The sequence below is a fragment of the Elephas maximus genome, chromosome 6 (genome assembly GCF_024166365.1).
Source record: "Elephas maximus indicus isolate mEleMax1 chromosome 6, mEleMax1 primary haplotype, whole genome shotgun sequence".
NCBI lineage: Eukaryota > Metazoa > Chordata > Mammalia > Proboscidea > Elephantidae > Elephas > Elephas maximus.
The window spans coordinates 98,812,361-98,828,175 of record NC_064824.1 but is presented as its reverse complement, the minus strand read 5'-3'; the positions used below and the strand labels follow the sequence as shown (position 1 = coordinate 98,828,175).

The 15,815-nt window shown below is 42.3% G+C and overlaps 1 protein-coding gene across 5 annotated transcripts in view; it reads right to left on the bottom strand.

The window, feature by feature from the left end:
- SPATS2L (spermatogenesis associated serine rich 2 like) overlaps positions 1-13,746 on the bottom strand; it is a 187,888-nt gene extending 174,142 nt beyond the window's left edge. For 2 of the 5 annotated variants that reach the window (XM_049887770.1, XM_049887774.1), the window contains exon 1: positions 12,794-12,842. The gene's annotated coding sequence lies outside the window, so the exon portion shown is untranslated. Of the gene's footprint in view, positions 1-12,793; positions 12,993-13,113; positions 13,195-13,420 lie in introns of those variants that run through there. The other 3 variants (XM_049887772.1, XM_049887771.1, XM_049887776.1) reach the window with 3 other exon arrangements.
- Between the last annotated feature and the right edge of the window lie 2,069 nt (positions 13,747-15,815).

Below are 15,815 nucleotides of genomic sequence, written 5' to 3'. Positions count from 1 at the left end.
AAGAAAGCTTGTAAAATCATTGATAGCTCACATTTACTGAGCATTTACTGTGGGCCAAGCACCATGCTACCAATTTTAATCCATTATTTAATTCTTACAGTAAACCTACAAGGTATACTATCATTATCCTCATTTTATAAAAGGAAATGAAGTTTAGAGAGTTTAGGTAATTTACAGTCACTACATAAGTAGCATAGCCAGGATTGGAATCGTGAAATGTCTGAACCCAAAGCACTTTTAACTACTACGCCATATGATTCTTTAGTACAAACTTCCTGTGTCTGCCATGGAGCTGTTGTTGTTGGTGTTGTTGGGTGCCGTCAAGTTAATTCCAACTGATAGCGACCCCATGTGACAAAGTAGAACTGGCCCCATAGAGTTTTCCTGACTGTAATCTTTACAGAAGGAGATTGCTCTGTTTTTCTCCAGCAGAACCATTGGGTAGAATCCAGCAGCCAACCTTTTCGTTACCAGCCAAGCACTTAAGCATTATGGCACCAGGGCTCCTTCTGTTTAAAACACACACATACATATACAAACATATGCAGACATGCACACTCACACCCATACATACGTGCATACCCGGAAGGAAAACACATCAAATGCTAATAATCTTTGGGTAGTGAAATTACAGCTGGCTTTAGTTTTATTTTTTACTCCATTCAGTATGTTCCAGATACAGTGAGTATACATTATTTTCACAACGAGAAAATTAAAAAAAAAGTATGTGAGAGTACTTGGTAAAATATAAAGTATTATACAAATATTAGTATTTTTCTAAAATGATATTTTATTCCTTGACTTATTGTAAGTTTGAGTTTCTTAGTGCTTCTAGCCTTTCAAATTATTTTTGTTTTCTATTGAGGTCTAAGGTGAAAGGTAATGTAAAAACTATTTTGTGCATGAATATAGCAAAACACAGTACAGAAAGTATCATATATGTATTTGACAGATATTAGACATTAATATAAAAAGTCAAAGAGTTATGTAAGGGGGGAAAAAAAACATTTTTCAAATAACACAGAATTTTCCACTTAGAGAAAACACATCCTTTTGTGACATGAGGCCATGGGAGCATTCTCTGTCATGGTCATGTTAGTGATACTGCCATGGAGCCATTTACAAGGTGCCGGCACTCTGTTTGGACATGCCTCAGCCTGATTACTGTCTATCCCCGGAGGCATAACTATAATGATGTGCTGGAATGACATCCACAGAGTGATTTCCTGTCACCCCACCAATTCATTTTCAAAGCAATGATTCCATAAAGAGAGCTGAATGATGTACCAAAAAGCAATTCCTTGAACCAAACAAGCTCACAGGAGTTGAAATTATAGGTGTGGTATGAACATATATTGCAAAATTGTTGCTTACCTTTAAAATAAACCAAAAATAAGGTTATTTAGACATGATTTTTTAAGTAAATTTTTTGAAAGAAAATTAATCCAATCTAAAAGTCACTCCAAATTAACCTTGTTTCATTTTTCTAACAGGGTTCTATGACTGGTAACAAGGGGACCAACAATGATGGTATAACTACGGCATCTGACTAAGTCTTTCTTGACTATATCCTCTTAGGTATCCTGAGTACTAGGAAGAATCAAAGTGAAAGATGATCAAACTAGTTAAAAATAATAATAAACTAACAAAATTCAGATACTATGTCAAGGAGTCTCTTTTAGAAATTCACAAGGCTGTATCTTTGGCCTGTCCTAGTTAACATTTTATCAATAAAAGAGTGTACCGTTCTCAAACATGCAACTGATACATAACCAAACCCGCTGCTACCGAGTCGATTCCGACTCATAGCAACCCTATACAGGACAGAACAGAACTGCCCCATATGGTTTCCAAGGAGTGGCTGGTGGATTTGAACTACCAACCTTTTGGTTAGCAGCTGAGCATTACTCTGGCAACATGAAAGAAATATCACTAATAGATTAAATTAAAAAATTAGAATTCAAAAATGTCTTGATGGGGGAAAAATGGTTTGGCAAAATGAGACAAAATTCAACACAGATCAATGTAAAGTCCTCTGCGTAGGTTTACACAACTAACTGCCCAAGTACAAAACTAGTGAGACTTGGCTTGATAGCAACTGTTAAGAAAAAGATGACTCTAGGAGTCCCTGGTTGGTGCACATGGTTAATGTGCTCAGCTGCTAACTGAAGGGTTGGAGGTTCCAGTCCACTCAGAGGTGTCTCAGGAGAAAAGCCTGGCAATGTACTTCTGAAAAATAAGCCACTGAAAACCCTATGGCACACAGTTCTATTCTGACATACATGGGATCATCAGGAGTCAGGATAGACTAGATAGCAGCTTGTCTATTTGACTCTAAGGTTGATAAGACTAACAACATGCTGTTTCTGATTTAAAAAAGAGGTCAACACATAATTTGGCTAGACTAATAAAAGAAGGTTACCCTGAACAAAGAAGTAAATATAAGCCCTGTGTTTTCCACTACTCAGGAATAGTATATTGTGTTCAAGACGCCTCATTTTTAAAATGGCACAGACAAAGTGGTGTGTGCCCAGAAGAGTGTTAACAAGACGAGAAATATCAGTTGAAAAAACTGGGACTATGTAACCCTGAAAGACTTCCAGGAGATACCATCGCTACGATCAAATATTTGAAGAGCTACCACACAAAAGGCACATATTTATTCTGCAGGGGTTCCAAAGGGCAGAGGAAAGACCAATAGGGGAAGCTGCAGGGAGGCAGATTTCAGGGCACCACGAGGAAAAGTTTTCAAAAATATTTTTGTTCGTCTGTGCTAACTGATGAACACTAAAGGGGCTTAAGTCCAAAGAGTACTGCAGACAACTGCCATTAGAACTATTCAACATAAAATGATAAGCTTCTCATTCCTGGCAGGGTTGACGTGGGAGCTGGCTAACTGGGGTGCTGTGGAAGGGGTGCCTGCATTTGATGGAACGTCAAATCACAAAACACATTATCCCTTTCCAATGTCAGCATTCTTTGCTTCTAATTTCGTATCAGTAACTTTAAGATATACCCAGTACGTTTATATAAGCAATATCTAAATATGCCTCACCTTAATAAATTAGAAATAAGTGTAAATTTAAATGCATCCAGAAGAGTCCAGAAGGTGAGATTCCACGAAAGTGTGGGAATTATAAATGAATGCTGCCATGGCATTACGTGCATCATCCAGCGACACAGTTCCTGCTTAGGGACTACCAGAACAGTAAATGAGTTTACATACTCAGTGCCACCAACCAGCATCAAGTAACACCTTAAAATGCCTTTATTTTTAATTTTTGAGGCAAAAGGTTTACATTTTCCACTTAGGGGATTACAATTTTGATATGACACTAGACTTGAAATGTGGCTATGGTATTACAATGGGGTGACCAATTGAATCAAGAGCAGAGGAAGTGACTGGAAGGAAGCTGAGTGTATGCAGTGAATCCAGTCTATCATTCAGATTTCACGGAGGAAATAAATGAGAAAGGACAAAGACCTGCTAGATCAGGACATTAGCAAAGTCACGAAGCTGTCATAGCATCTTCTACTTTCCCCTTTAAAAATGATAGAACTGCCCACATTCCTATAAGGGACACTCGTCAATCAGAAGTGGCAATATGTCAGATCGGGCTATCTTACTGCTGTTCACGGCACTTCAATAAATGGCTTTTCTTGGTTATGAATTACCAAGCGCTATAACATATGAAAGCCCACACTGAGAGCGATATTGCCTCTCCAGTCAAAATCACTCTTTCCCTAGTATACTAAAGCTTCTTTTCCTTCTTGTAAGCAACAAAACCTACAACAAAAGAACTTCCCAAACACCCACAGTTAAGGAAAGAATGGCTCCAAGGTAATAACTGTGCACTCTGTCCCTGGTATCTAATCTGTATATGAATCTTCCTTTTCAGAGTATTTTAGCAGCTTGCTTTATTTGTACTATATCAGCAAAGAATAGAAATAAAAGTTTATTTTGATGGCAGTGCACCTGACTATTCGAAATCCTGCTTTGTTTATTCTTATATTATCCTGGCAGAGGATGTAAACCTGTTTTTGTTCATGCTTCATGCTGTACCCATAATCCCAGGTACATATTTTTACAAATGCAAACCATTAGCCAGGACTGAACTAGGCAAAAATAGGAAGGCTACTTCTTTCTTTCTGGTCCTTTTTCACCCATGGGTGGAGCCTCTTGGCCCAGATTTCTTATTCTCTTCTTTATCAGTCTCAGGGAAGGGTCTATAAAGTTACTCAGCCTAAGGAACATATACCTAATAAGTTTAAGTCGTCACCAATTACAGAGAATTTGCATTTTAGGCCTTGATGCTGGGCACTTTATAACTCATCTTATGTAGTCGTTACAAAATCAGAACAAAATGGTAGGTATTATTAATCTCACTTCATATGTGAGGAAACTGAGGTTCAGGAAGCTTAAGTAACTTGCTGAAGTTCATACAGTCAGTCATTATATGAGTCAAAGCCAGGTCTTTCCAACTCCAAAGCTTATCCTCTTTCTAAAACATACTGGTCTTAGGAAAAGGGAACAGAATTTTCATAATGTAGCTTACACACATACTAGACACCGAGAAAGAGAGAAACTGTTGATATTAAAATTGCCCTTTTGAGCAGTGTGGCTCCTGAAATCACACCATAAGGGCAGCCACCTTTCTCTTGCACATGTAAGTCCAGCTTCCCACTGGAGACAAACAGATGTATCATAATTTAAGAAAATCAATCCTATACTTGTCTTTCCCTTCTCCTTCCTAATTGCACACTAGGTACAGACAGGACCCAGAGACCTGTGGGACAGCCAATTAGCAAGCAGCATGCGCTGTCAGGCGGTATGGAACCAAGGAATAACCTAGTGCCCAGGCAGGCTATTTAATTCCACAAATATCTATTAAACTGAATTTCCTGCCCATTGCTGGCAGGTGTTGTACTGATGAGGATTGGTACAGAGAAGCAAGGACTCAGCTCTAGGACCTACAGCTCAGGGGCAAGACTGCTGTCCCAGGAAGGTTTGGAGAGACATGATGGGACCCATACCCAAGGAGATTTAGGATTCCTACACGAGAACTCAAAGCAGAGACTTCGGAACATGGGGCACAAAACGAAAGCCTGGACGCTAACAAAACGCTATACAAACGACTATTGTGTATAGCTAATAAAAACAGCTGCCCAGGTTGAACCAAGGAGGGGGTTTCTCAGAATCGAAGAGCTCAACAGAACGCAGCATGCAAATCACCACAAGCAATGATGCTGAGTCACACTACCTAGCAAACTTCATTGGAATCTAATCCTGCTCAACTTTTCTTTTGATAGTCATGGTTCCTTCCCATCACCTCCAAGTTTCTCCCTCCTACTCCAACCTGATAAGCTCTGGTTTCCTATCACTGGCTGGCCTTTTCCACTGTGAAAACATAAAGCTCTGCTAATATCTCTTAGGATACAACACACTATCTTCTGGGTCTTTCTGCCAGCCCATAAACCCTTCTCTCCAAGCCTTTTAGGTCAACTGGTTCACAGACTGCTGCTAACATGAGATAAATCCTGAACACAGAAAGAAGTGGCTAGTTTTCTGGAACTCTCAGCTTCAGATCTGTGGTCTTGGTACATTACCAAGCATTTCACACAATTTTGCACTTCCCTAAACATAACCCAGGCTGACATTCATGACCAGTAGAGCAAGAATTGTTTACAGCTAGTGGTCTCTCTGACTGGCCATTGTCTATGCTGAATAGATAGGTCAGTATTTTGAATCTCGCAGAGCATTACCTCACAAGGTTACTGAATTAAAAACAAACAGAAAAAAAGCCTGGGCTTGGAAGTCACACACCAAACAGACTGACCTGCCACTTATTAAGTCTGTGGATTTGACCAAGTTATGTAACTTGCCTGAGCTTCAGCGTCCCCTTCTAAAAAGGGTCCATAATCCTACCTTGCAGGATCGCTGTAAGGTTTAAATGAGATGATCAAAAAGCGGTAACCATCATCGTGATGATGACTTTATTCACATTGTTCTGGCTCTCTAGGAATTGTGTGCTATGGTCAGCAAATTAGAAACCCTGGTAGCATAGTGGTTAAGAGCTACGTCTGCTACCCAAAAGGTTGGCAGTTTGAATCTAACAGGCACTCCCTAGAAACTCTATGGGGTAGTTCTACTCTGTCCTACATGAGTTGGAATTGACTAAATGGCAATTTACTTTTGGATTTTGTTTTTGGTTTGGTCAATGAATTAGCACTTGGCCACAAATAGCATCTTGATTCCTAGGGAGAATGGAAGAATCAATCCAAGTATTAGGAAGGGGACTTAAAAATCCAAACGGCTACCTAATATTTGTACCCTTTATTCATCACCATGCAGTACGGTATTTGGTCTCTGCCTGGGTTTGACCCCTCCCCTGGTGGTACAGTGGTTAAGCACCTGGCTGCTGATGTAACGGTTGGCATTTGGAAACCACCGGTCACTTCGCAGAAAAAAGACGTGGCAGTCTGCTTCCATAATAACTACAGCCTTGGAAACTCTATGGGGCAGTTCCGTCCTGTCCTACAGGGTCACTATGAGTCAGAATTGACTCAAGAGCAATGGGTTTGGTTTTCAGTTTTTTCTCCCACTTAGTAGCTATTGAACCTTCCTAGGCTTTAGTTTTACTCTTCAGTAAAATAGGATAATGAGAATGTGAGCTTCATAGCACTGTTTTGAGAATGCAAGGAGATAAGGCATGTAATCAAATAAGGTATTATGGTACTTTTAACCATGGGGGTACCTCCTCAAGTAGCTTAATCCTTAATATTTAAGGACCACCTTTCTTCTTATGAAAAAAAAATATACTGACCCCAAATCTGTCTCCCTGAAGCTTATACCCCTTGGTCCTATTTTTATAACCCAAGGAAATGGCTCTTACAGAACCAGAACTAGAGTTCTGTATTAATAGTATGTTTACTCATTTACTGAGCTCTGCTAGGTGTACTAGGCAGCGCTCCACAGATGGATGGCTGCTTGAGACCATAATCTGGGGCAGACCTCTCCCTATTTACATTACTGTGAACGTTTCAATTTTCAGTGACGTTTCCGTAATGCAGACGGCCTTTTTGAGCATTCTAAGCAAGTTGGATGCTACCCAAGAATGCACTGGTTATATTGCTTACAAGATTTATTTTGTACTTTATGGCATGGTCAGTTCAGCACTTGGCACCACATGTAATTTTTGCAGGTACCTATATATCTTTTAAGTTCTATTATTGAACACTGCAGACCACCTATGCCTGGGAGCCCTGGCTGGGCTTCAGCTTAGAAGCAGCTGTAGTGTAACAGAGTAATGATCTGAAAATCAAAAAATCCTGGAATGCCTCCCCACCCCCACCATTTCCACACCCCTACATTCCCAATTATAACTACTGAAATCTTACCCAAGTCCTCTAATAATCAACTCAAGTAACTGTCACTTCAGGAAGGTCCCCCTATCCCTTAGCAGAAGGAAATTCTCTCTTCTGAGCTCTCTTAAATCTTTGTTTCTGGGACACATGTTATTTCTCCTGCTAGACTATAAACTTCCCAGCACAAACAGTGCCTTGGACAGAATAAGTCTTTGTTAAATTTAAAGAATTGAATGTTATCCTGAATACAACATGATGAGTGTGGCAAATGCTTCCCCACCTCTTAACTCCGGATGTAACCCCCAGATGGATTCCGGCAAGATTTTTTTTTTTTTTTAATTTACAAGGGTGCTTTTAAATGAAAAGGTTGGGCAGTCCTGCAGTACAGTTTGGAATTTAAGGGCCAATCAGCTGAATTTTTACATACCTGATGACTCTAGCCTAATGTTTTACATATAAAACATTGGCATAAAGTCTGAATGCTTTTATTTTTGCTCACTACTGGGACCCATCACTCCACCTTAAAATAACTACAGCCTTCTTAATTCCAACTCACAACTGCCAGACTTCATCATTATCTCAAGTCTGAGAAATACCGAGTCCTCAGAACCCTCACAGCTGATGAATGGAGAGGCTGATTAGAACCAATGAAGAAAAATGGGGAAAAGCTCCTTGACAGATACCTCCTTCAAATGTCTGTTCCTTTTCATCCAATGTCAACATTCATTTCTATGTTAACAAATATTTACTGAGCACTCACTAGGTGTCAGGCAGTAAGCTAGGCTCTGGGGACACAATGGTGAGCAGTATACAGGCAACATCAAAGCCCGTCATTTAAAAAAGAAATTCACCCTCACAGTTTATTCATTCTATGGGTACACTTATCAAGGGCTTGCCAAATCTAAAGGATTGTAGATGGTTCAAAGAAAGACTATAAAGTGCAGTGCCCTCAAGGAACTTGCAATCTAGTTAGGAAAGCAAGACATAAAGACACTAAGCACAGAACAGTATAAGCAAGTATATATTATCTAAAAAATCATGTAGACAAAAGGAAGGAGAAAGAAATCAATGAGGGTAACATGAGTAGGGCAGGCAGACTTGAACGTGAAGAATGTGGTTAAGTCAGAAAAAAACAGAAGATGGAGTCTACAAGACACAGCATGAACCAAAGGGTACAAGTGTAAACGAGCATGTTGTCTTTCAAGGGCAGTGAGAGAAAGCTAGTAGAAATAGAAGGTTCATGTTGGAAAGAAGTAGAAAATAAAGTTTGTAAGTTAAATCAGGGCAAGACTGAGGACAGTTAAAGCCAGGCAGAAAGGTTGGACTTTACACCAAAGGCAATGGGATCCCATGGAAAGTGGATGAACTCCTAGAAAGAGGACTAGCTTTAGAATCAGATAAACCTGAGTTCAACACAGACTTCTGTGAGACAAGTGTTGGAAGAGTTCTCAGAGAAGAGTTTTAGAAAGGCTGATGTGGTAAAGATATGCAGAACGGGAAAAACTCAACTATAGAGAGACCACGATGTAGCCTACTATAATCACCTCAGAACACAGTCATGGCTGAAGGCCTCAGCTAGAAGGCGAGAGCAAGAACAGGCTTTGAGAGACTGCTACAAAGGAACAGTTAACAAGACTTGATATGGTTTTACTGAGGGAAAGAGAGAGAAAAGTCAGAGATGGTTCTTAAGCTTAAAGTCTGTATGATACTTCAAGTGTATCAAGGAGAGGATAGTCTTTTCATCATGAAAGGAACAGGTTTAGCACAGAACACAAAAAGTATGTTATCAGGCATGTAGCCTTTAGCCTGACAGTAGGGATATCCACCATGAAAAGTCTATTAAGTAGGGGGATAAATGGGAATGGCCTTTAGGTCAGTACTAGAGATAAAGATTTGCATGGCGTAAGAAGAGGCAACACTATCAAATTTAATGATTTTTATTAGGAAATAAAAATACTAGCTATTAAACAAAAAAAAATGGAACTGATATAAATAGTAGAGAGAAACATATCTTCACCGGCTATTTTTCTTAGCTATGGTACTTTTTTTTTTTTTATGGTACTTAGGGGATCCTATCCAGTACCACAATACTGAACGAATAAACTTCTGTAGAAATTCAACATATGGCCTATTTACATAACAGGCATCACAACTCCAAATTAGCCATTTTGATGTGTCAAGGAAATAACACCTTCATAGCAGATGACTTCAAAAAAGGGGAGAGAAAGAAAGGTTTGTTTTCCTTCTATAATTATGGTTCCTGGGTTTTTAGCTGTTTGAATCATGAAAACCATACTTTGTGTGACAGCATTCTAAGGTGCACCAGTGATGGAATTAATTGACAGCTGAATTATGCACAATCACTCAGAGTTCAATAAACAGACTCATCACTTAAATCTGTCCATATTATATATCTGCCCTCACATCCTGTGTCATGCTTGTAAAAGCTACTATTCTGTGTGTAGAAATTATACACAATCATAGGATACAATTATCTGTCAAAGTAATAGTAAAGGGTCTTCAGAAGATGACCGGGAAACAAAAATTAAGGGGCAATGACTAAGCAGTACCTGTCTAATGTAAACGAAATTCACTCTACTCTTGTCATACGGTGAGACAGGTGGTAGCAGCCTAGATCTCACCAAAACTATTCCTAAAAGTTCTTGTCCTGGCTCAGTTCATAAGATGCTGATCAAGACTGCATAAAGGTAACGGAATGAGCACCACCTATGTGCCTTCAACGCATAAGCCATAAATGAATATTCATTGTTAATGATAGCATAATTTCCTGATCACAGACTGAGAAATTGATAAAAACTTAGGGCCCTGAATTACACATTTCTAAAGCTTAACCTCTAAAGGAAATTCCATTTACTTGGCAAAGCTGATATGTAAAATGGTTCAGGCTGGCAGTGCTTCAAAGTTTAGGAATAACAAGAGTGCAATGGTGTAGTCTAAGTATTTCCTTTCCCTGGTCATCAACCAAATACGGAGGTGGTGGTGCAGCTTCACAAGCCCCCTGACACCCAACCCAATCCAAAGAATTAAAGAAAAAAATGTTGCGGTCCAGTCAATTTTGACTCATAGCGACCCTATAGGACAGAGCAGAGCTGCCCCATAGGGTTTCTGAGGAGCAGCTGGTGGATTCGAACTGCCAGCTTCTTGGTTAGCAACTGAGCTTTTAACCATTGGGCAACCAGGGCTCCAAGAATGACCACTTGAAAATCAGTGAGAGCACAGAAACTGTCAACTAAAGACTTTCATTAGCGGGCTCCCTGAAACAAAAACACAAAAGGAGTCTCCCTCATTTTGCCTGTCAAAACTAGTTCATTAAACCAAGTTGATCCTTAGGATATCTTTTAATACTTTCAGAGGCAGGGATTAGAGAAAAAAATAAAACTGCCAATTAATATATTTTTTCCGGATGCTCAGTTTTTACTAACCTCTTAAATATTCTCTGCATTTAAGCGATTGTATTTTTATGGAAATTACCCTTTGGAGATGGTGGTGGCTGGTGGTCTCTGGGGTGTATATGTGTGTGTTTAAAGGCACACACATAAAGAATTTGACAGATTTTCTGTCTCTGCTTCGTAGAATAGGTTTTAATAGAGTCCAAGTTTATTCCAAAACTCTAATTGGAAACTGCAGTACTATTTGCCTTGTCCAAATAGAAAATCATTCCCAAAGTTGAATTTCCCCCGGTTAAAGTCCCAACAATCATTGTCATCCACAGATATTTTCAAACATTACAGTTACTCAATAAAACTGCCCTCATCCACATAACCGACTATTTTCTGGTTGTGACACAATTCCATAAAAAATATTTTATCCAGAAGACAATATAGTCTTCATTTACAGAATATCTTTCAAAACAATTGGTTTTGTTACCAGAATTTTTTTCCCCCCAGAATGAAGCGATTTCTGACTCTTTGCCCCTTCTCTCCCCTGTCATATTGCAGATCTGCTTTCTCTCTGGAAAACAAAATCAATCAAAGTGGCAACGAATCGTTCTTTTAAGACAAACTAAAACGATGTCTTTTAAAATTCATAAATACTACGTCCTTAATCTTTCAAAAACTGGCATAAACCCTCTTCCTCCGCATAGGTTTTAAAATTTCAGTTTCTTTTTTTCTTAAAGTCTGTGGAGGTGAGGAGGGTTGATAAAAGTTTTAAATATTTAAAAAAAAATTTTTTTAAAGCAAAGTAAAATATTACACGTGACAGTTTATGTAAAGAAAGAGGCTGTGTTTGAAGTTCAAGGGTTTTCACTAGTTCTCACGCTACAAACCCTGTAACAGACTCCAAGGAAAACGATATACAGAAAGAATCTTTAATGAAAGTGCCAGAAGGCCTCCAAAATCTTAACACCCGATAAACCAGGACTGCTGGGAACTAAACACTCACGAAGTTCACAAACACACACAAATCCCCCAAGGACTGGAAAACCTCCACTTGCGGATGCGAGGCTTCACCGCTTCGCTGTCCAGGTAGTCTCAGCCCTTCACCTCCTACGTCTGCGGTATCAATGGAGCCGACTGCGAATGAGCAGGGCCCATCTTCCGAGACACGGAAAAGTCAAGAGTGCTGAGAGCCGGAAGACTACCCTCCGCACCCCCGCAACAATTCGCTGTCTTCTCCCTTAAGTCCACGGCCAACTCCCGAGCCCGCTCTGCCGCCCGAGAACTCTGGGGTCAACCCGCCCAGGCGCGGCGCGACCGCTTCGTCCCGCGGCCAGGGCGCTCAGCGTCTGCTCCTTCCATCCCCGCCTGCAATAGCAGCGTCTCCGCGACAACACGGCGACTCGGGCACCGGGGACTGGGGGCCGCGAGCGCGGCGCTGCCGGCATCACGCTCCTCACACCGCCGAGGGGTGCTGGATTCCCGGGACCCGCGGCCCCACGCCGGGATTCGAGGGCGGAATGGTCCCGGCAGACACGGGCAGTACCACGGCTCGGAGAGAGAACGCGGTGGGCGCCGCGGGGTGGAGGTCCTGAAACCCTAGGGGAAGGGGCGCACTCGAGAAAGGAGGGGAGGCGAAGGGCGCCGGCGATTCAGATCCGGGCGGGCGGGTCCACGTCGGAGGGCGGCGGCTCCACGCTCGCCCGCGGGGCACGAATGTGCTCCCGACCCAGCGTCTCCTTCAACTCGCTCGCGCGGAGCAGAGAAAGAAAGCCCGGGGACCTCGGCGTCCGGTCCGCGCCTCCAACCCGCGTCTGCGGCCGAGCAGGGACCACACCCAGCGCCCCGGGAGGCGGCGGGGGCAGGGCGGCCCAGGCTGCGGAACGCGCGGCCAGGGCCGAGCCTCCGTCCCGGCCGCGCAGGCCCCGTCACGCCCGCCCGCTCCCGGCGTCCCGGCCCAGGCTTGACGGAAGGGGGGAGGCGGCCGGGCGGGGGACAGGGCGCGCGGTGGCCGGGGGTCCGGGGCTTACCTCAGCGCCGAGCGCCGGCCACTCCGTCCCGTGTCCGGGGCCGGGGGCGCGGCCGCCGGGGGAGGCGCCGCGGAGGTGGCGGCCCCTGCGGCGCGGAGGGCGGGCCGACCGGGAGCCGCTTCCTGGGCCGCGCGCCGTCCGGAGCTTGCCCCGCGCTGCCGGCCCTCGCGGCGGAGAGCGCAGCCAGCTCGGCCCGGGGACTGGATTCCTTCACTGACACAACTCCGGGTCGGTCTGCCCGCTCCACGCACGGCCACTCCCGCCCTTCGCAGGCTGCCCCCGCCCGTCCGCCCGCCAGCCCGCCCCTCAGTGTCACTCACTCAGGCTCACACGCCCGAGCCGGCGGCCCTCGCTCCCGCTCGCACACACAGCGCTGCTCACGCCTCTCTCGGGTTTTGTATCCGCTCACACGCACGTTCTGGCACACGCCTTCCCTCCACACGCCCTCCCCAGCTCCTTTCCCACCCCACTTTCTAGAAAAATCCCGTACAGCTTCCGCACTTTGCTTGCTTGCCCCACGCCAACCTCCTCGCCTTTCTCCAGGCCTCCGCCTTACTTAAACACCCCCCTTTACTCAAAGATTTTGTCACAACCCGCATGTGTTGCAGGAGACTCACCCTCTCTTACCTAGGAAAATGAACTTCGTTCCCCCCAGTACTGTCTACAGATGCTAGATGCTTCTGTTTTTAGAAGGTAGTAATGCTTTCTGGTGGTGAGCCAAGCTCAAAATGTAAACAAAGATAGCTGATTCAGAAGTGACCTGAAAAACTCGGCATCAGAAAAAGTAGTGTGGCTCGGCTCTGATCTTAGAAATCCGGCTAACCGGGAGTGTTCTGGCTCCTCCCCTTTGCTGCTGTTCTTCACACTGGGCTCCTGGAGGATGGGTTGCTCCAAACGTGCAGAAGTGATAACCAAGTTACAAATAGACACCATGGGCATTAAGCCCGTGGTTTTCTGCCTGAGAGTCCAGTAGTCCGGGAGCGTAAAGGCAGTTTCTCAATCATTATGCATGAAGGAAGCACTTTAGATAACACACCTCTTCCAGAGGGAGTAGAATGAAATGCAGGCAGCTCTCCAATTCAGTTTATTTTTTCAAACGGTGACTTCCTAGTCTCACTTTTTCTCAGTACCTATAACTGTTTCTCAGCGACTCCTTGGATGTCAAAGCCCCTTACAAATATCAGACCAGAGTCGGTTATGCGTCTTACACTCCTGACTCTAATGGGCCCCCGAGTGTACAGCAGAATCGAGTATACAGCAAAATCATGTATCATTCGATGTTCAGGAATTCGTAATTTGAAATAAAATACAAACACTTTTCTGCTAAAGTTCACATTCTCTAACATAATGTATCCTGTTGACAAAGAACAGCCTTAATAAGGAACAACTAAAAAAAAAAAAACATACAAAAAAAAACCCACTGAGGGCAGTCAATTCCGGCTCAGGGGTGGGGTGGAACCACCGACCTTCTGGTTAGCAGCAAGCACTTAATCACTGCGGAATGGACACCTGAAACCTAGTGCCGTCGGGTCGATTCCGACTCATAGCGACCGATAGGACAGAGTGGAGCTAAAACTCTGGTGGTGCAGCAGTTAAACCATTGGCAGCTAACCAAAAGGTCAGCGGTTCAAACCCACCGGCGGCTCCACAGGAGAAAGGTGTGGCAGTCTGCATCTGTGAAGATTACAGCCTGGGCAGTTCCTTGGTAGTAAGTTGTAAAAACCACAATAAGGGAACTCATTTTCTTATGTGGCTTATGGTGATTGCTTGTATTACTTCATAGTCAGACTGGACTGGTGTATGTATGGATCATGTAATCTATTTCACAAACATTTTAAGTATTAACTCATCTAAAACTCCTAGCAATCCTATCAGGTAAGTACTATGTTTGTCTCTTTTTAAGGATAAAGAAACTGAGGCACAGTTAATTAACTTGCCAAAGTTATTTAGCTAGGAACTGGTGGAAGCGGGGATTTGAACCTAGGCAGTCTGGCTCATATCCTTCCTATGGGAAAGCTTGCTTCTGGAAGCCATATTACATATGAATATCCTTTCTATGGAAAGGATAAAATTCATCCTATTGCTTACTAAAATTTAGATAGAAAAGGTAATTTGTAACAATCTGACTTGCAGTTTGATACACTTTCTAGGTCCTCTACAAAACAAATCTCTTTGTTTTGGGGGGTTTAGCCCTCATAATTAGAATTCCAAAGTGAATAATAAAGTATTGCTTTCCTATGAAGAGCTTTGGAGATAATATTGAACTCAGTCTCACTCCTTTCTTCTACCACTTAATAGTTTTAGGACTTCAAATCTAACTTACTGAAAAATTTTTAAAGAACTTTCAAAACTGATTATGTCCAGAGGGAAGAAAGGGTTTTCAGAAGTCCATAGCCATATACTACTGAGGTGGTTTCCCAGTATTAATAGCCATAAGAATAACTGAGATGTGTATTTTGAGCAAAAATGATAAGCACTGAATTGACGATAAAACAACTGATGTACAGGAGTGCACTAGTAGCCACTGTACCACAAAGTAGGCTAAGATTATGTCATTCTCTACCTAGAATGGAGGCCTAGCCCATGAAAAGACAATTAAAAAGTAATTCTGAAGAAAATAATTATTTCAGAGTTAGCTAAAGGAGCTGGGAAAAGAAATTAGATTCTTAAAAGTTTTATAGACAGTGAGTTTAAAGTCAAACTTAAATCTCATGCCATTCCAATTAGTTCACCTGGACAAAATGAAAACTGTTTCTGGGAGAGAGGTTTAAAATGTTTATTGAAAAGTATGTAAAAATTTTTCACATAAAAAATCAACAAACCAATATTTTGATGAGTTAAGCATATATTGTTTTAAAACATGAATTATGTATCTATAATACAACATGGAGATAAAAAATTCAAAGAAACAGAATTATGAAAAGTAGATATTTTCTCCAGATATTGAAAATTACATTATTTGAAATTTTGATCAGATTATTTGTCTAATGCTAGTATGATCCTGTTTTCCAGAATGATTCTC